Source organism: Protopterus annectens, chromosome 2.part2 (genome assembly GCF_019279795.1).
Source record: "Protopterus annectens isolate FY-2018-M chromosome 2.part2, PAN1.0, whole genome shotgun sequence".
Taxonomy (NCBI): Eukaryota; Metazoa; Chordata; order Ceratodontiformes; family Protopteridae; genus Protopterus; species Protopterus annectens.
Genome location: NC_056730.1, coordinates 96118300 through 96140311, shown reverse-complemented (window position 1 = coordinate 96140311; position 22012 = coordinate 96118300).

Sequence of the window (22012 nt, the reverse complement as noted above, 5' to 3'; positions counted from 1 at the left end):
TAAAAAGATGGAGAGGTTTAGACTTGCCTATTGTGGATTATAAATTATAATTTTAATATGAAGAAAGTTAATAAAATTTTTTTTGTCATTTTAAACAAATAATAATAACAACATCACAATACAAAGAAACGTGGTTTAAGTGTATATATATATATATATATATATATATATATATGTGTGTGTCTACACACATATTCTTTTTTATTGATTGATTTTATTGTGTTGTTAGGTTAAATACATGGGAAGTACTTGTGTGTATATGTGTAAATTTGACTAATTTTAATTTTAATTTGATATTTGTAAAAAAACTTTTGTATGTTGGGAATGTGTTGCGACGTAGTTACCAGCTGATTTTAGTATCATGTGACCTGGTCAACTATTTAAATTTGAGAGAAAGAAGAGTTTTTGTTACTATTTGATTATGTTGAGATTTGCCTTATGGGCTTTTGAACTGAGACACTCACTCTTAGATGCATGATTTAAGGTAGATGCTTCCTGTGTTGTGTGTCTTTGAAGCTGCTGAGCATATTTGTTTTTTAGGTTATAATTAGGAAGTCTTTGTGGTTTAGGTAGGTTACTCTTAAAAGCTACAGCATATGCAGTTCATTGTGTTTGGTCTGATCTGCGTGTGATAGATTTAGTGTACTGTTGTGTGGTACTGACTACCTGTTGTGTGGTACTGACTACCTGCTTGTTATTTGTATTATCTGTGACACTGCCAGCCCAGCTATTTGGAATTTTGTAAATAGTTCTATGACATTTGTGAATATTGATATGATTTATACAGAACTGTATGTTATGTACTGAGCTACAAGAATGTAACCACAGCATACCCTGCTGGAACATAGAAAATTATATATATAAATAACCAGCCTGGCAAGACAAGGTAAACAGTCCAAACTGCTTTGCCAGGGATGGCCTGCACCTGTCCCCCAGTGTTTCTATATACTAGCAAAAATCTTGTCCACTCCACAGAGCCTTTTTAGGCAAGGTGAGTCCTCAATGGCTTCCAAAATAACAAACCAGAATCTAAATAACATAAAGGTACTGCAGTTTAATGAAACGAGCATTAATAGAAAACTCTGTTACCTACAAGCAATCCTTACTCTGGAAAACATTGATATATGCATCATCACAGAGACTTCATTTAAGCCCAGAGAAAGCACCCCATCAGTGCAGGTTTTCGACACCTACTACACATTCAGATCCACCACACTAGATGAAGGCACTGAAAGCTGGCAGTGACTCCATATTTTTAAAAAAGCACTTCACGTCCAGACTAGTTACACAAATTAACAATTTGCATCTCCTCCATGTTCAACTTACCATTAACAAAACACTGATCATATTATGGCTAACTATAGGATCCTCTCTATATCTTCCTTAGCCCATAACTCATGCCCAACTAGTAAGGAGTCCTTAAGCATTAAGCCAAAAAACATTCTCCTAGGGGACTTCAACTAACCCACCATTAACTGGGAGCTGCATACATCCTCTAACATGTATGCCCAGAGAATTCTGGACTTCATCAATACAAACTCTCTGAACTAGTCAGTCCGCACACCATCGACAATACAAATTCTGGATTTGGTCCTCTCCAATTTGGGGCAACTGTAATTTCTACTAACTGTAACTTCCTCACTGGTTAAATCAACCTCCAATAACTTAGTATTTGGAGATTATGCTACTGCTAATCTATTGAAACTGAGTGATGACCTGGCCAAATTAAACATCCCCTTCCAACTCAGTGACCTCACTGCTTATGTGGAACCCTTTACCGCCAAATTCTATGCACATGTGAATAGCTGCACATATTCATCTGTCCCCTTCAGAAGTAAATACAATGCCAAATTCAAAAATAAACCTCTATAGTGATACCCAAATATAATAAGCCTCCATAAAAAAAGAAAATAACTCATTGCACATAAAAAAATAAATGTAACTCTCAAATGCAAAAAAAGCTGTTGCTAAACTTAATAGGGAAATCTGGACCCTGATCAAATCAACAAAAGCAAGATAAGAGATAAAAATAGCCACTCAGATAAAGCATAACCACAAAGCCTTATTTAAGTATGTTAGAAATCTTAGAAATGGGCAGCTATGGTGGTGCAGCTGTTAGCATTGCCACCTCACAGCAAGAGGTTCTCCGGTTCGATCCTCGGCTAGGGTGCCTTCTGTGTAGAGTCTGCATGTCCTCCCTGTGGTCGCGTGGGTTTCCTCTGGGTGCATTGGTTTCCTCCCACATCCTAAAAACATGGTGTAGGTGGATTGGACACTCTAAATTGGCCCTAGGCTTGAGTGTGTGCGAGTGTATGCCTTCTGTGGAAGGTTGGGCATTGGGCCGGCAACTCAACACCATAAAACTCCACTGCCAATCATGAGCAGACAGGTGACCCACTGTGGTGACCCCTAACCAGGAAAAGTTGAAAGAAGAAGAAGAAGAAGAAATCTTAGAAACAATGCACAGCACTGTGCAGGGCCAGTAATAAATGATACCATGCTCGGACCAGTGGACATAGACAATCTATTACCTCCAATGAACGAGTCATCAAGACACTATCCAAGGCCAAGAACACTGCTTCTATGGGACTGGAAAACATACTTAGCTGCTTACTGGCTTGTCTGTAAGCAATTATCAGGCAGATCACTGAGTATAATGTCTCCTCTGGTTTGTACCTGTTCAAACATCTGACATAACATAAATACTCACAGCTCCTTCTTACTAAGAAAATCAAGGGCCTAAATCATAAAGACTATGCAGACCATCTCAAAGCCTTGTCTCTCTTCTTCTTGTCATACAGACTACTGTCAATCCGCCTGTAAAAGCTATTCAGTGTTAGCTTCCAAACAGGTTTTGTGCCAGAAAAACATAGAACAGTAATTATCATCCTCTTGCACAAAGGTGGGATGTCAGTGGATTATAGATCCATACGTCTGATCAGACTCATCTGTAAGGATATGGAAAGGATCATTATGAAATTAATAAACCAGGACACAAGTAATCTACAAACTTTTTACCCAAGCCAGTTTGCATTTGTTAGAGGCAGATCCTGATATTTAACCAGGTTGACTTCTTTGAGTAGGTTACAGAAGTAATGGATGAGGGTAAATCAGTGCACACAGCATATGTGAACCTTGGAATGGCAATCAGCACCATTCCACACTCAGGTATTTTAGATAAACGATTGCAGATAAATAGTAATTCATATGTAGTTCACTGGATAGCAAACTGGATCACAAGCAACCCAAGAAATATGGGTGGACTGCTCCACCTCCTCTAAAAAAACTGTCAGTAGAGATGTACCCCAGGGTTAAGTACCTGGGCCAAAGATTCTCCAAGAGGGCCTTTCCCAAACCAACAGCTGGTCTTAAAACCATGGACTAAAAGTAAATTGCAAGAACTGCATAACAGTATCTTTCCACATGCTGGAAATCCTGGTTAATTATCACATTGACAACACACCCCTAAAAACTGATCCAATAGCTAGGGATTTGGGAACTTATGTTGACAACAAGCTGTCCTCTGATCACCATTCATCCACTATTGTAAGAAAGTCCTTTCTTATTTCACAGTTTATGACTAAGCGCATGGAGTTCTGGGCCAGGAATGTGATCATTCCAGTGTGTACCCTACACTCATCAGGCAGATCATTGAATATAATGGCTCCTTTGGTATGCACCTGTTCAAACATCTGACATTTGATGAACACTCACAGTTCTTTTTTTTACTAAGAAAATCAAGGGCCTAAATCATAGAAACTATGCAGATCATCTGAAAGCCTTGTCCCTCTTCTTGGTGTCATACAGGCTAATGAGAAGCAATCTTGGCCTCTGATCAGAACCTTGACAGACCCTATCCTGTCACACCTGTTGTACATTTGAAAGTCCAGTGAGGGTATAAACACCTTTTCAAGACATCTCACTCTCTTTTGCAACATAACCAAAACATGTCAGAGGGATAGATATGTATCACAGAGTACACCACTTCTCTGGAACTGTCTCCTTCTTCACATAAAGCAAGAACTTGTCTTGTGTGTCTCAAACACAATCTGGATGAATATATGAGTAACAGTAAATTCACTCCTGTTTAGCAGGGGAAGTTCCTCGATGTCCTAGCTAAATAGCCCCTAAAAGTAGAAATGCCACCTTGGGTCTCCCCTGAAAAAGGCCACTAGCTTAATAGGACAAACTTGGTAAAAAATGAATACAAAATAAAGTACATATAAATTAAAAACCATTTAATAGTAATAAAAAAAATGTTATTGATAATATTTGTAATACTTCTGTTGATTGCTGTTCTGATCTGTTTATGCAAAATGATTTGAAAACCAGAACCATATGTGAGCCGGCTACTGATGGTGAAAGCTGGTTATCACTGGGGACTACTGAAATGCAGAGACATAGTGCGTCAAACTGAGCATTCAAGATTTTGCATATTGGTGGTCATGTGTATTCTGGCACTTAGCAGTGCCAAAGGAGGGAATTTAGTGGTGAAATAACTAATGTGTATCTTTTATCTTACTTGTATAACTGATTTTAAACTGGTAAATATGTAAAGAACTTAGGTACATGGCTTTGATGAAACCTGAATGAAATCTTTGCTGTTAGGTGATACATACTAAATGTATTTAGATATTTTCCACTACTTTTCCACCGATACTGCTACATTGATGTTTTACATTTTGGTATTAGCACAGAAAGTATATATTTTTTTCTCACAAGGCAAGATGCAAGATAAAGTAATGCCTAGCAAGCTGGTACAGAAGGATCCAGAAGCATATACAAAACTAGAAAATTCCAGATTTACTGATCATGTCTTAAATGAAGTTCACGCAATAAAAAATGGATGAAAGCGCTAAATATACTGTCCTAGTGTGGTATTTGGATTTATGCAACAGGACTGGTTTCACTTGTGGTTCATTTTGAGTTTTAAAAGTCTTTTTGAAGTTTCATTAGACATGCATGTGAAGGAAGTATGATCTTCAACTTCTGACTGGATGTCCAAATGTTATGTGCTACTATTTAAGACAGGGTCTATATCATATAATGGAATGTTGAAAATGTCGAAAGCTCTAAACAGCGAAAATGCTGGAACTCGAACTCCTTATTGGGGGGCTGTGCCCCCCCACTAAATATATATTCCAACTCCAAGATTGCACTACAGTGAGGAAAGGGCAAATATTCCAATCTTCACTGTTCTGCAATCTCAATAAAAGAACTTTGAGTTCCGGCATTTTTGCTCTTTAGAGCATTCAACATTTTCAACATTCAAACATATGCTATCCTTTAAGATAGTACTAATATGTTCTGCACTCTTTTGTTAGTCAAGTTAAAACTCAAATCCTACTTCCCCCTACATGTTTGAGGAGAAATAAATTACTTCTGCAAAGCCTGAAAAATACCTTAGTCATATTTATTAAGAAAGGTATGGTTAAATTAATGTATTCCTCAACATTATGATCAGTTCTAGATGCTGGCTTTAAGTGATAAGTGTTTCGATTAAGCTTGGGTTTTAGTCTCAGTTAGAGGGGTGTTGTGCCTGTGTCATATATGACTGGAGAAAGATACTGAACAATCATAGGGTAGTATTTTGACCGATTTTGTAATACCTAATATATTTTGCCATTGTTTAGTGAAGTGTAACTAATCTTCAGCAAATAAACTCTATCTGTTTATCATTACTTTTTATTTATTTATACCTTGTTGACCAGGTTAGTCCCACTAGGCTAGTGATCTCTTTTCAGGGGAGAGCCAAGGTGGTATTTATATTACTAGGAAAATTTTGGGTAGGGCATCTGGGAACTTCACCTACCCTTTTTGGTTTACGCTGCAAGATTGTAACCGGAATGTCATGGAGGAATCAGTACAGTAGTGATGACTAAGTGTGAAGAAGGAGAGAAGGAGACAGTGTCAAAAAATACGACAGAAAACGAGTGAAATGGAAACAAATAATGTGAACTCTGGAGTGCGCATATGACTATAACACAGATTCAGAAAGATGGACTGGACTCTCATATTTTATGTAAAATGACTGAGGAGGAACCAGCAGAAGAAACAACAGTTTCCTGGTCAGATTCTGTACCCAAAGGTTTATTTAATGATGTACCAGCAGAAGAAACTGTGGTGCCCTGGTCTGATACTGTACCTGAAGGTTTTTTAATGATGTAGAGATGCAAGAGAGGTTCTGTCTTCCTGAAGAGTCGGCATGTGGAACTAAATGAAATGGTGAGATGAAAGATGCTGTACCAAAAGAGAAGCAAGATATTGTACATAATGGAAAGTTAACTGAAAACAGAGAAATAAAAATGTACACTTCTACAGTATCTAAGACATAATAAGATGTGAATGAAAATGCATTACAAACAGCAGAATGTCAAAAATGTGTTATACAACTGGAAACAAAAATGGACAAATAGGCAGATACTATGTCTGGAACAATGCTGTATGTTCAGTGAAGTTTGTTCCCGTGGACTTTTTTTAAACAAGAAACATCTTTATTAAATTATCAAAGTCAAAGAAAACTTTATTGTCATTCAGAACTACACCACAGTGCAGCTGAACGAAATTGCGATGCTTCATTCTCAGTGCAAAAACAAACATATAGAGAAGAAGAAGAATAAAATAACATAATAAAAATAAAAGTAAAAAGAGAATAAAATAACAACATAATGACCAGACACACTTTCCATATAAATAGAACTGAGTAACAACATGTGCATGACATTACTATAATATAAGAACTACACAGCATATGGAATGATCAGCATAAATATTGCACAGTATGATTTATATTGCACTTCACAGAGTCCTATGGTAAGGTGTGAGCCAATGTTAAATATACATATCAGTTAATTACTGCACATGAAAAAGCTTAATGCTTATAGTGCAACAAAGCATGGATATGTACAGATCCTTAAATATAAATAGCATAACTATGTGGTAGGACGGGAAGAAGGCACTGACAGTCTCTTAGCTCATTTTTCACAAGGGTTCAGTAGTCTGATGGAGAGAGGAAAGAAACTGTTGTTAAGTCTAGAAGTCCTACAGTGCATACTTCTGTATCTCCTACACAAGGAGAGGCAGGAGAACATACTGTTTGCAGGGTGCAAAGGGTCACTGGATATCTTCCTGACTCTACTGATGTAGCGTGATTCATGCAGGTCTTTCAGAGGTGCAAGACAGAAACCAATGATTTTCTCTGCTGCCCTTACAACTCCCCCAAGAGCCTTACTATTGGAGGTGTCGCAACCCCCATAGCAGACAGTGATGTTATTGGTAAGGATGCTTTCAATGGTACCCCTGTAAAAAGTTTGGAGGAAGGTCTTTGATAGTTTTGCCTTCTTCAGTTTCCTTAGGAAGTGCAAGCATTGCTGAGCTTTTTTGACTGTGTAAATTTAAACTGACCAGGACAGGTCCTCAGTGACATGTGCTCCCAGAAACTTTGTACTTTTAACCCTTTCCACTGTCATCCCTTTCATCTCTAGAGGTTTGTGTGGTTCTTGAGACCTTCTGAAATCCACAATCAGTTCCTTAGTCTTGTTGACATTCAGCACTAAGTAGTTGTTGTCACACCAGCCCAACAGATGTTCAATCTTGTTCCTGTAGGCCGTCTCCTCTCTGTCTATGACCAGACCTATGACCATGGTGTCATCTGTGAATTTGATGATTTTATTGGAGTCATCTCTGGCCATGCAGTCTTATGTTAGCAAGGTAAATAGCAGAGGACTTAAGATGCACCCCTGTGGTACTCCTGTATTCAGGGTTATGCTTTCGGAACTGATGTCGCCCACGCAATCCCTTTGAGGCCTTTCTGTGAGGAAGCTTAGAATTCAGTTACATAAGTGGGAGTTAATGCCCAACTGTAGTAGTTTCATTATTAGATTCTGAGGGATGACATTACTGAAGGCAGAACTGAAGTAGCAGTTCTTGCCTTCCAACTGGGTCAAAGATTTGTGGACTGCTAGGGAGATGGCTTCCACTGTACTATGTTTCATTCTGTATACAAAATGTGATGTGTCTAGAGTCACTGGTATGCTTGAGACTATATGATCTTTAACAAGCCTCTCAAAGCATTTCATCACTGTCAGGATTAAAGCCACTGGTTGGTAGTCATTTAGAGTTTTGGTTGTTGTGTCTTGGGTAAGGGAATGATGGCCATCTTCTTGAAGCATTCTGGTAGACTGGCTAGTTGTAGAGAAGTATTGAAGATGTCCATGAGTACTGGTGCCAGATCTTTCACACATTCCTGTAGTACCTTACCCATGATGTTATCTGGGCCAGCTGCTTTCCTTGGGTTGACCCGTTTCAAGGCTCTGATGACTTCAGTTGTGTTCAGGCTCAGCACTGCTTCATCCTTGTCAGCAGGCAGTTTATTTGCCACCATTTTGTTATCTGCATCAAACTTGCTGAAGAAGATGTTCAGTTGGTTCAAAAATTCAGTGCTGACATCACATGAGGCTGACGCAGGTTTGTAGTCGGTGATGCTTTGTATGCCCTTCCATAGTTGTCTGGTATCCCTCTGGTTGCTAAAGTGGTCCTGGATCTTCCCGCAGTTGAGTCTCTTCGCATCCTTAATACCTTTGTTCAGTTTGGTTCTGGCAACCCTTAGAGCATCCATGTCATTTGATCTGAATGTTGAATTCCTAGCTTTTACGAGCTTGTACACCTCACTGGTTAGCCATGACTTTTGGTTTGCCAATATGCTGATGCACTTGGTTGATGTTACATTATCCACACATTTTGAGATATAGTCCGTGACTGACTCTGTGTATATATATCCAGGTCAATGTGGTTGTCCATCATGGCTGCCTCTCTGAACACTGACCAGTCCATGCACTTGAGCCAGTATTGCAGAGCTAAGACTGCTCCTTCAGGCCATACCCTTATTTGTTTTCTAGTTGGTTTGCTGGTTTTCAGTAGTGATTTGTATGAAGGAACCAGCATGATGGCTAGGTGGTCAGAGCTACCTAGATGTAAATCAGGTGCTGCTTTATATGCTTGCTTAATGGTGGTATATACTTTATCCAGTGTATTTACCCCTTTCGTGGCAAAGTCCACATGTTGGTGGTAATGGAGTAATACTGGCATTAAGTTGGCCTGGTTAAAGTCCCCTGCAATTACTATTGCAAACTCTGGGTTACTGTTTTGAACATCACTTATAGACTGATAGAGAGTAGACAGTGCTTTATTGGTGTCTGCACTGGGTGGAATTCAATTATGAATTATGAATGATTTAATTAATTATGACAAAGGCAATCATACATTTATATAAATGAAAACAAATCACACTGACATAATCTTAGTTGGAAGCATTTTACATCACAGACCATATTCACATAATTTTAGTTGCAAACATTATATGTTACTTATAATCTACCCAGTCACTGTCGTCAGACATTATATAGCTCATTCAGATCCTGCCTTGTTTTAAACTTCATTCCTCCCCCATATGTATTGTTCCCACAGTTCCCATTTTTCCTGTGTAATTTGCTGCTATCTTTTTCTAAATATCCCAATTCCAGTTGTTTTATCTCTGTTACTATATTCCCTACTTCTAGTACAGTTGGTTAAGCCTTTGACTTCTATTTTCTCGTAATTGTATTTTTGGCAGCCACCATAATCAGAGTCAGCGAGGTCTTACTCATCATCATCATCATCGAGGTCTTACTATGTCCAGGTAATTCTGATTCTGTAGCATAGCTCAGGAAAATCATTTTCCTAGTTACACCAATCTGCTCACCCAGTCTCTCTGATAGAGTAGTTTAAAGGGAATCTTTAAAGCCTGCCAGCTTATTACACTCCCAGAAAATATGTTCCCAATTACACCTCCAACATTCTCTGTCTACCTGAGAAAAATTCTCTGGAGTCTACTCAGGGTATAAAATATCTCTGTAAACATTTCCAAGCAAAACCCTATATCTTCTAGATTTTGTTGCATATTTGGGAAACAAATATATCCCCTATTGTTTCTTTATGAATTGCTTATCCAATATCTCTTCCCAATCCTTTCTAACCTTATCTGATTGATTCTGTCAGTTATCATGCAATATTTTATATGCTCTACTAATTATTCTTTTTTTTAACAGCAGCTTCGGTTCTAGATTCTACTAAAAATATACCAGTGCTGGTCCCTTCATCTAGTACCCCCCTATTTCCTTGCCTATATTCTGATATCAATCCTTGACAGGGAAGGCAATCTCTAACTGGTTCCTTTGCCAGTTTTTTCTCCAATAAATTCCAGACCCCTCTTGCCTATTGTCTGTATCCCTAATTGCATTCATCCCTATTGGCATAATCTCCTTTCTCCATTCCCATGTTGGTTTAATTCTTAGAATACTTTTTGCTAGTTTATGAATATAAAATTCTGGTTGATTATTATTATTCTCCTTAAAGGTCTGCATTCAAAATCCCAGTCTCTCCTAGTTTCTTGAGCTTCCCCCCTGTTTCATCATCATCCCTTTAAACTTTGATTTATAAGTTTCTGCTTGTGCTGTGTATAGGAGACTTAACTGTTTAGCTCTAAAATATCGCTTCAAATCAGGCAATCCCAATCTGCATTGTTCTACTGGAAGAATCAGCTTATCCCACTTAACTCTTGCCATCTTCACCTCCCAGATAAAATCCTTCAGCTCTTTATTAATTGCTGTCCACAACTTCTCCTCTGGTTGATAAAAATATACCTGACCTGTGTCTAAGACTAAAGGGACTAAAAACATTTTAACTGCTTGTATCCTGCTATCCATATCCATATAACAAAGTTTCCTTTTTCTCAGTTTTTGTATTATCTTTAGTTTCATCCCACAGATCCTTAGCTGCCACACTAGAATAATTTTTAACCCATACTCCTAAGTTCTTCATTTTATCACGTCCCCAAAAATATGGATATTGCTGAACCAATTTATATGTGGGTACATAATTTACCACTATTGCCTTTGTTTTAGCTTCATTAATTTTGTATCCCAAAATGATATGACACTGCTCAAAATGTTACACAACACTGTAATGTCTTTTTCTGGTTTTATCAGGTATAAAATAATAGGTTTACCATCACAATCTTACACAACAGATACATGACCCTTGGAAGGTCAAATGTCATGGTTTCAAGGTTTTGTAATGTCAATTTGTAAATGTTCGAATCCACAACAGTGAATGTTAGTGTGCATTCGCTGTTGTGGGTTCGATGTTTTGACTGGACATCGCACTACAGTGGGGAATGGGAAATTTGACCTTTTCCTTACTATAGTGCAATCTTGGAGTTTGTATATATAATTAGCAGGGGGTGTGGGGGGGTGAGGAGTGCAGTGGGGCTTGCCCCCTGCATAATGTTAGTAGGAAATCACCGGAAGTCCAGGTAAGTTGGGTAATGTTGATTATGTTGACTGTTCACTTACTGACATTACCATGTTTGATGTTTTGATCAGTCGATATTTGGATTTTACTATGTTTTTATTCAGGTAAATAATCACTCGCACAAGTGTGTTGCAAGATTTTGATAGTAAACCAAATAATGTCATCTGCAAATACAGCCAGGGTGTTTCTTGACTACCACACCAATTATATCCTTGAATTTCTGAGTCCCTTATTTTCTTTGCCAATGGTTCTAAATATAATGCAAATAACAAAGGAGAAAGAGGACACCCCTGCCTGATTAATGTGCTCAAGCAGAAATTATCAGAATGGAACCCTCCCACTTTAATTTTTGCCTCCCGTACCTCATATGTCCTCCTAATCAACCTTATAATTTTATCAGGGAATGCAAATGCTTCCACTAACTTGTTCATAAAGTCTCAGCTTACTCTATCAAATGCTTTCTCTGCATCAAGACCCACCAACAATAGTGGTATTTTCTTACATTCTGCTTCCCTTTGTATTACCAATGTTCTGTTAATGTTATCAAATGTTTGCCTCCCCTCCACAAAACCACAATGATCCATAGCTATCAATTTTGACATCACTTTTGCCATTCTTTTAAAAATTATAGACATAGGCACTTTAAAATCATGTGTCCCAGTGGATGTTGAGGGCTTTCTTTCACATTGGGAATGAGGCTTAGTAGGAATTAACTTTTAAAATGTTTTCTAAAGGGGAGACAAAGTAAAAGGATAGAATTTAGATTGGTGAGACAAGAAAAAAATAGGAAAGACTTGTTTGAGTACATTATAAAAAAAGTGTAATTATATAGAGATATGGTGTTCTAAAACAAAAGAAATTCAAAGAGCTATAACGTACGGAAGACCAAGGATTAAGCAAGAGGTGGAGCTAAAAGATTTTTTATGGAGATTAATGCTGCAAAAGTTGACAGCTAAGGCTCCAATGAAATATAAGTGGATAAAGGACCAGATGTGCAACATTTTCAATACAGAAGAAACTATGGAGCATTTATTTATGGAATGTAAAAGAATCAAGGAAATATGGAATTTATGTGAAAAGAAATTAGGAATGAAGCCTTTTCAAGATTAAACACAAATAACATTGTATAAATAATCCAAAAAAGTGAAGAAAGACAATATTGATGAATTAGATAGAATGATGATTGAATGTATATGTATAATTTGAATATGAGATGTCAAAAATTATTATTTAAACAGATTTGGTATGGAAGATGAAAGATGAACAAGAAAAAATAAAGAGTGGGTGGACAAGTTGTTTAATGATGGTAAAACCGTCAAATGTACAGGATGTTAAAATAAGAAAAACAAAAGTTATGTACTTGCCATAGAACCACATCCTGTCATCCATGTCCATCCAATAGACCTGTGTGCCTTCAAGCCACTGGTCGGATCTGACCCAGCAAAATTAGTGCTTCAGCCTTGAGTCCCTTTATGAATTTTCTTTTCATAATGCTTTGAGATCTTGCATTACCTTAGATTGAGTTTGGTGCCTTGTCGTCATTCATAGAAGTGTATATACATAACAAATATGCAACAGCAATTACATTGTCACCAGCACAATGACAAAAATACTTCAGATCCTATAAGGTCAAGGACGTGGGGTGAGTGTGCTGTTGTCTTAGATGGACATGAATGACAGGATCTAATGTTATGGCAAGTACATAACTTTCATATCCTGTTCATTCAGTCCATCCAATCCAACCTCTTAATCAGAATCCCAAGCAACTGAAAATTGAGGGTGGCATCCTGACAGGAGACACTTGAAGATACAGACACAAAATGATGCTCTAGCCTTGGGAATGGAATTCAATTTATAATGCTTGACAAAGGTGTGCATAGAGTTCAAGTAGCAGGCGGCCACATTTCATCTATTGAAGAGCACCTAAAAAAGTCAACAGAACTGGCCACTGCCCAGGAAGAATGAGCCTTAGGCTTATCTGGCAAAGGTTGGTTGTGTGAGGCACAGCTATAGGTAATGCAATCAGTAAGCTCTCTGGAAAGCTGTATCTTGGAAACCTTGTTATTGAGCTTGTTCACAGCAAAGGAAACAAAGAGATCAGGATCCTTGTGGGAGGCAGCAGTTCTGTGAAGACAGAAACCCAGTTGTCTATGCACATTTGGAGCATGAAGAATGCTTTCTCCCTGATTAGAATGATTTCAAAAAATACTGGCAAATAAATAAGCTGCACTGTGTTTGCTTCAGAAGCTACACTGGGAAGAAATGAAGGATTGGTGAGGAGAAAAACTCGTCTCTGTGAAAGACCAAATAAGAAGCTGACAAGGAAAGGGCTTGGAGCTCAGAGACCATCCTGGCAGAAGTGATGGCTACTAATAAAACTATCTTCCGTGACAGGGACTTTAATGTCATTGAAGTAGCTGGTTCGAATGATGGTTTTCTCAAGGTTTCTAGTACAAAGTTCAAGTCCCAAAGAGGAAGAGGTTCTTGGATTGGAGAACTGAACAAGAATACTCCTTTTGTAATGTCTTTGCAAAGCTTATGAGAGCAAAGAAATATTTCTGATGGCCTGTTTCAAAGTTATGGATAGCTGCCAACTGTACTTTCATATTAGAGAAACTGGAGCAAGAGTTGGAAATAAGGGTTACAAAATGAAAAACATTTGAAACAGATGCTGAGGAGGAGTCAATGTTTTGAAAAGAAGTCACAAGACAAAACACTTCCACTTCCTTCTGTACATTTTTGCTTGTGGATTCCTTCTGAAAAGCAGTTAAAATTTTGATCATCTCAGTTGAGAGGACTGCCTCGCTGGCATTCAGTGGAAATGATGCATCCAAGCAGTTAGTTTCAGAATGTAGAGTCCTGAGTGAGGGATGCGAAAGAAGATCCTGCACTAGAGCTAATATCCAAGGGCGGGGGGGTTCCTTGAGATGAAGGAAAACAAATCTATCTGAGCCAGGAGGGGGTTATAAGAATGAAAAGGGGGCTATGAGGATGACAGAGGCCTTGCATTTGACTGCTTTCTATAAGATCCTGGGACTCAGGGGAAGGAGCGAGAAGAGGTACAGGCAATTGGAAGGCTACTGCTGAATTATAGCATCCTTTGTTAACCAGTTCTGTGGAACTATCATGCCAAAGTATCTGCAGTATTTGGTGGGAAAGCAAAGACACTGAAGCAGGGAAAATTCCAACCATGGAAAATTTGATTTACTATCATCGGATTGAGGGGTCACTTGTGAGACATCAGAAGTGATTTGTTGAGCCTGTCTGCAACGAAACTGAGAACTCCTGGCATGTGTGTTGCTATGAGAAAGCACTGTGAGGCTTTCACTCATTCCCAAACCCACACTGATTCCAGACATAAGGGATAGGACCTGGCTCCTCCCCTGCCTGCTGATGTACCAATCTATTGTCACACTGTCCGTTTGGACAGAAATCACTCCTAGAGGAAGGTAATCCTGAAGTTCCTGCAACACAATCAGGACTGCCCTAATCTCCTCGTTGGCAGTAAACATTGGACCATTCTCCCATTGCAGTGTCCCCACCTTTGAGAGGAGGTGTCTGTGGTTACTACTGTTACTGGGGAAGGTGGAACAAAGGGTCTCCTAGAATAAACAACAGGAGAATCCAGCCACAACTCTAGATGTTTTATGCAAGAACTAGTTATGAGAATAGCCTTGGAAGGAGGTGCAGAAGCTGGAACCATTGAGCTGTAAAAGATTCATTGAAGAAGTCGCATATTATAAAATGCATACTGAACCATTAGAATTGCAGATGCCATTAGATCCAGAACCCTGAAAATTAGAGCTGCGGTGGGAGATGCAGTTTGAAGAAGGGCTAGAATTTCCTTCCTCAAGACTGAAACCCTTCCTGTGGAAAGGTTACTACAGATTTCATTGTGTATAAGTAGCAGCCTATGAAAACGATCCCCTGGGTGGGGATAAGATTGGATTTCTGAAAGTTTACAGATATTCCCAATGGCAGAGACAACCTAAATGGGCAACCATTGGCTTCCAGGAGAGATTCTATTGTGAAAACAGCCAAGAGCCAGACATCCAGGTAAGGGAAAACCCAGAATCCTTTAAGTTGTAGGTGAGTCGCTATGACAGCCATGCAGTCTGTGAGCACACTGGGAGTTGTGAAAAAAGGGTAAGGCTCAGAACTGATAATGGCAGTCTCCTATATGGAAGCAAAGGAACATCCAAGAATCTTTCACTATCTTTACGTGAAGGTAAGTGTCCTAAAGATCCACTGAGCACATCCAATCGTTTACCCAGAGACAAGGCAAAATCGACTGCACTGTTGCCATTTTGAATTGGGTCTTTCTGGCATACTTGTCGAAATGGCTGATATCCAGTATGGGTCTAAAGTCCTAGGTTTTCTTGGGAGCAAAAAGAATCCTTAATAAAATCTTGATCCTCTCTGGGCTGGTGGGACCTATTCATAGGTTCATAGGTTTATAGGTGTGTACTAAACTAATGGACCTGGAGCCTTTACAAGCCTAGCCCATAGAAGCGCCCTGATATCATGCTGCCCAATGTTAGTTCCCAGTGCCTCTATCAAGAAGAGCCACTGCAGTGATCCCCTGGTGAACTTTTTATTTTCCATCCACTCATCAAGATTTCTCTTGAAGACAGCCAGTGAGGTGCTCTGCTTGACATGTATAGGAAGTCTATTCCAGAGCATGGGTAGTCTCTGGGTTATGAACCTGTCCCTCCAGCATGTTCTGTTGATTGTGGTAATGAGGTTGAGGTCTCTGGAGCATGTGGTGCGGAGGGATTTGGATTTCTTTAGATGTAGCATTTCTAACAGTGCTGGGTCAGACATGGCTTTGCAAGTCAAGCAAAGATTGCCTCTTGGTAGACGATATGAAACAGAGAATAGCTGGAGTTTTCTGAGTCTGTCCACGTAGGACATGTGTTTAAGGCCTAATGGGGCATTATACTCGATGATTGGCCTAATGAGGGAAGAGTAGAGAGAGATTTCACACTGAACTGATCGAAGGAAGGACAGTGAGGAAACTCGGAGCTATGATATATAACATTAAGTATCCTGTTTTTTGTTTATTTTGTTCTTTATTTCTTTGTTATTTATAGCACTTTGTGTACTGTGTATTTTTCTAGCTAGTTTCACTGTGTGTGAGGTATTAACTGGAAATTGTCCACTTTTATTAAGCATCTGTTGGGTTGTTTATTTCTGATAACTTGTTGCAGTTAAACTATTTTTCTAGAGGCTCCTTTAGCTGTTTAAAACTTTCATTTAAAGGCTCACTGCTGCTTTTCAGCTGTGAGATACATTTCTGAAGTTGTTCTAAGTAGTGGGGATATTTGTAGCATTTCCATATTCAGGCTTGTATTTGGGCCTAGTGTTTGTGGAGGCTGTGTGTCTGAGCACATATTCAGGGACATCTTGGTTTAGCCAAAGCCATCAGGCATTTCAGTGAGAGAGAATTGTTTGAGGTCATTGGCTGACTGAGGTCACCTGGACTACAGCTTAGACTAAGCACCTCATTGGTTCTTTTGAGATTTCTTTCTTAAAAGCTGTCTCAGGTTTCAACTTTCTGTTACCTAAGAAATTCATTTGTGAGTGTTCTGCCATTTCACACTGAACTGATCAAAGGAAGGACACTGAGGAAACTCGGAGCTATAATATATAACATTAAGTATACTGTTTTTTGTTTATTTTGTTCTTTATTTCTTTCTTATTTATAGCACTTTGTGTACTGTGTATTTTTCCAGCTAGTTTCACTGTGTGTGAGGTATTAACTGGAAATTGTCCACTTTTATTAAGCATCTGTTGGGTTGTTTATTTCTGATAACTTGTTGCAGTTAAACTCTTTTTTCTAGAGGCTCCTTTAGCTGTTTAAAACTTTCATTTAGAGGTTCACTGCTGCTTTTCAGCTGTGAGATACATTTCTGCAGTTTGTTTTCCACCCTCCCTCCCTGTTGGTGTAGTGTTTTTGTGGTTGGTGGCTTTGCAGTTACCCGCCCCTGGTGTAGATTTGGTCTGGGACCCTCCTCCCAGTCTAGTGTCATTACCTCATTCTACCCAGTACAGGGAGAACATTTGAGAAGGCCAATCAGCTTAGTTTCTGCTACTCCTTTCTCTCTTTCCTTTCTCTCTTTCTACTAAAAAAAAAAAAAAAAATTATCTGCTTTTACTGTATTTGTGTTTCTTCCTACTTTATTTTGCTTTTGCATCATCTTAAAAGTACTCAATTGTATTTATTACTGCTTGGTGTAACTCATTCTAAGCCTTTTAGTTTAAGCACTTGGGCTTCAGACCAGTTGTTTTACATTAGGAAGGTTTGTGGTCTGCACTGTAGTGGCAGAACAGGTAGCTTACATCCTTCTAAGTTGGGAACTGCTGATTGAGGGCTCAGTGTCTGTTATTCTAAAAGTGTATTAATCCTGGTTTAAGCACTTGGGCTTCAGGCCAGTTATTTTACATTAAGAGGGTTCGTGGTCTGCACTCTTGTGGGAGGAGAGGCTGGACTCTGCCCTTCTGAGCTGGGAATTTCTGGTTAAAGGCTTATAGTGCCTGCATATTTGAACTGCTTCTTACTGTAATTGGTACATCTTGTTTGCTGTAGCATAGACTAGATCCAGGCCTGCTGAATCTAGCTTTGTTTGTATGCTTGTTGTTTGTTTGCTTGTTATTTCCCTGAAAAGCTAATTCCACCTAAAATGTGGCTTTTCAGCACTTCTGTGGATCCCTACAGATATCTGCATTGCTTACTGTACTTATTTCCTTGTTTCACTTGAAAGAAAGTTACTGTTTGTCGTTTTTGCATTTAAGTTACCTGTAACACATTGCATTTAAGTTACCTGGCACTTGCTCACTAAAGCAATTATATAAGTCAGCACTAAAAAATTAAAAGCACTACACCCTCACAAGCTCCCCTTGAGTACCTTGTTCCCCATTGGCCCTTTTTTTCAATTATAAAGGAATTCCCAATACTATTCTAGCATGTCCAAAGGTCAGTTTTCAATCTCCTCTCCGGTCCAGCTGGTGAATCTGGGAATCTTGAGGCAATGTTACAACACAGACAACCCTCTCCTCCTCCCAACAAATTCCAACACATGTGAGAGATGCAACCATATAGCCAAACTGGAGGCTAAGCTCTCTCAACTCAGTACTGGCGTAACCAGTCAGGAGGAGAAGGAAACCACACTCACTACAATTCCAGTCTCACATAGACCTACCACGCCAGCAAACCAAACACATAAACACACAAAAACATACTCGAAGGCTCTAAATAAAAATCTGCCTAAGCAGCAGAGACCTCCAAAGCAGACACCCAAGCAACCGCTACCCCAAAACAAAACACGTGCAACACATAGCACACAAAGCCAGTGTGCCGAACAGTCACAGCCCTTAAGGCTAAACAACACACCTGATACACTTGTAATAGGTGACTCTATCGTCAGGCACACTGACGTCCCGCTCACCAGGGTGAACAAGGAGAAGGTCACGGTGAGCTGCCTGTCGGGCGCTAGGATCCGCCACATAACACAAGCACTCGGGTCACTCCAAGGCAAGTACAAATATGACTCAGTCATTGTCCATGCTGGTGTGAATGACCTGAGACGTACCTCCCTGGACTACAAGAAAAGAGACATAGAGGAGCTCTCTGAGCATGTAGCCCAGGCTGGTATGACCCTGACCTTGAGTAGCATTACCCTCACCAAGAATGATGCCACAATATGAAGACAAGATGATCAATTTCACCAATTGGCTTAAGTATTGAATTGATCAATTTCATCAATTGGCTTAAGTACTGGTGTCATTCAAAGGGGATCCAATGCCTGTCAGCCTGGGATGACATGCTCGACAAGCCACGATGCTTCGCTAGGGACGGCTTGCACCTGTCACCCCTGGGCTTTCGGATATTGGCAAAGGCTCTTGCTACCCCCATAGTGCCTTTTTTAGGCAAGGCTCAAAAGACAAACCCACCTCCATAGGTATCATAAGGGATAAGAAACTAAGAGTAATGCTACTCAACGCCAGAAGTCTAAACCTCAAGATGCACGCACTCAAAACTCTCCTTAGCATGGAGAACATCGATATCTGTGCAGTAACCGAAACCTGTTTCAAGGCTCCTGAGAGCACCCCAGCACTACCAGGTTATACCTCATACCATGCTTTTCGGCCCCAAAACTTGGACCGAACCACAAAAGGAGGGGGAGTATCAATATTCGTCAAAGATACCCACACCTCCAGGTTGGTGGCACAGCACGAAGCATCAGAGACTATCCATGTGCAACTAACAGTGGGTAAAACTGCCTTCCAGTTTATAGCCTGCTACAGACCACCCTCCCAAACCCAGGAACCCCACTCGGCCTTCCAGAGAACACTGGAAAATATGAAGGTCTCTCCAAACACCATTATATTGGGCGACTTCAACTACCCAAACATAGACTGGGAGCATTACTCTAGCTCCAACACCCTAGCCCAAAGGTTCCTAGAATTTATAAACTCAAATGCTATGGATCAACTTGTTACCACTCCCACAAGAGGGGAAAACATACTGGACCTGATCATCACCAACATGGGGACTTTATGCTCCAGACCAGAAGTGTATCCCTCACTGGTAAGATCAGACCATAAACTAATCTCACTGGATATTCACATCCCGACCCCACCCCCTGCCCAGAAAACCACAGTGAAAAACTTCTCTAAAGCAAATTTCACACTCCTCAAAACCAAGGTGGAATCCTTCAAAGCCCCCGGGCCTGTGGAAAATACAGCCCAGACCACAGAATCCTTTATAAATGCCTTCAGGAATGCATGGATCATGCAATCCCAAATAAAACCAAGACCCAGTCCTCCAAAGGCAGGCGTCCTGTCTGGTGGACCCCAGCCATAATCAAACTATACAATAGAAGGAGGAAGCTACTACATGATAGAGCAAAATCCCAAAAGGGAAGGCATCTCTGATCAGTATTAGCAAAAAACTACGGGCACTCATAAAATTGTCTAAAGCCAGCTTTGAGAGAAAAATTGCACAGGACACTAAGGATAATCACAAGGCTTTCTTTAGTTATGTTAGTAACCTGGGTGGGAATTCCCAGATATGCTCAGAATTAGTCCAAAATGACAAAAAATACATCGAACCCACAGACATTGCCAACATGCTAGCTGACAGGTTCAGCGCAAACTTCTCCACCCCCTCCCCACCAAAAGGGCAAATATATATCCCAGCAGAGTGCTGCCCCCCTGACATCTCAGATGCTCAGGTAAGAGTCGCCCTCTCCAAAGCAAAAAACACAGCATCAATGGGACCAGACAGTGTCCCAGGCTGCGTCCTACATGAACTCCAAGAAGAGCTAAACCCAAACATAAAACTACTGTTCAATCTCAGCCTTACTACAGGATATGTACCCAAAGAGTGGCGTACAGGAACAGTGGTCCCTCTCCACAAAGGTGGTGCCTCAACGGATCCTGGAAACTATCGCCCCATAAGCCTGACTAGCTTGTTCTGCAAAGCTATGGAAAGGATCATCATGAACCTCATAAATAAAGATATTGGGGACATGCAGACACTGGATTCTACCCAGTTCGGCTTTGTTAAGGGCAGATCCTGCCTCTTAAACCTGGTCGATGTCTTTGAAACAGTCACCAAGGCCATTGACGAGGGGAAGGTGGTCCACACAGCCTACCTGGACCTCGCAAAAGCCTTCGATACAATACCCCACTCTGGCATTATAGATAAGCTCACCAGTTTAAATATAAACCCCTATGTCACTAGATGAGTTGCAAACTGGCTCAAGGACAGAACCCACATGGTTAGAATTGCTGGAGCCATGTCAGACTCCAAACCAGTTACAAGTGGTGTCCCACAAAGCTCAGCCCTGGGACCTCTCTTGTTCGGTATATATTTCTCGGTGGTACAGGCCAACACAGAAGGACTGTGGCTGACCAAGTTCGCAGATGACTGCAAACTGGGCGCCATAATCGACTCTCCAGCCGACACAAGCATCCTCCAAAAGGGCCTCATAGAAACAGACAACTGGTGCCAGAGCCATGGCCTCAAGCTAAATGCCAAAAAGTGTATAGTCATCCCCTTTGGCAAAAACAAAGTGCCCACAAATTACCACATAGGTGGTAATCCATTAAGTACAGAAGAAGTAATTAGGGACCTGGGGACCCAAGTTGATAGCAATCTCTCATTTGACAACCACATGGCCAAAGTGGTTAAAAAAACATTTTATATAGCCCACCTAATCATGAAGGGATTCACATCTAGATCAGGGGAGGTCATCATGCCTCTTTACTCTTCCCTCATCAGGCCCATAATTGAGTACAATGCCCCTTTTGGGATGTACCTTACCAGACACCTGCAGCAACTGGAAAGACCCCAAAAGTACCTCACCAAGAGGATCAAAGGGCTCAAACAGATGCCATATGCTGCCTGGTTAAAGAAACTCCAGCTCTACTCAGTGGCATACCGCCTGCTCAGAGGCGATCTCTGCCTGACGTATAAAGCCATGTCCAACCCAGAATTAATGGACATGCTGCACCTCAGAAAATCCAAATCCCATCGAGCCACGCGCTCGAGAGACTTGAACCTCAGCACTGAAATAAATAGGACATGCTGGAGGGACAGATTCATAACCCAGAGGCTCCCTTCACTCTGGAATAAAATCCCAGTCCAGGTTAGGCA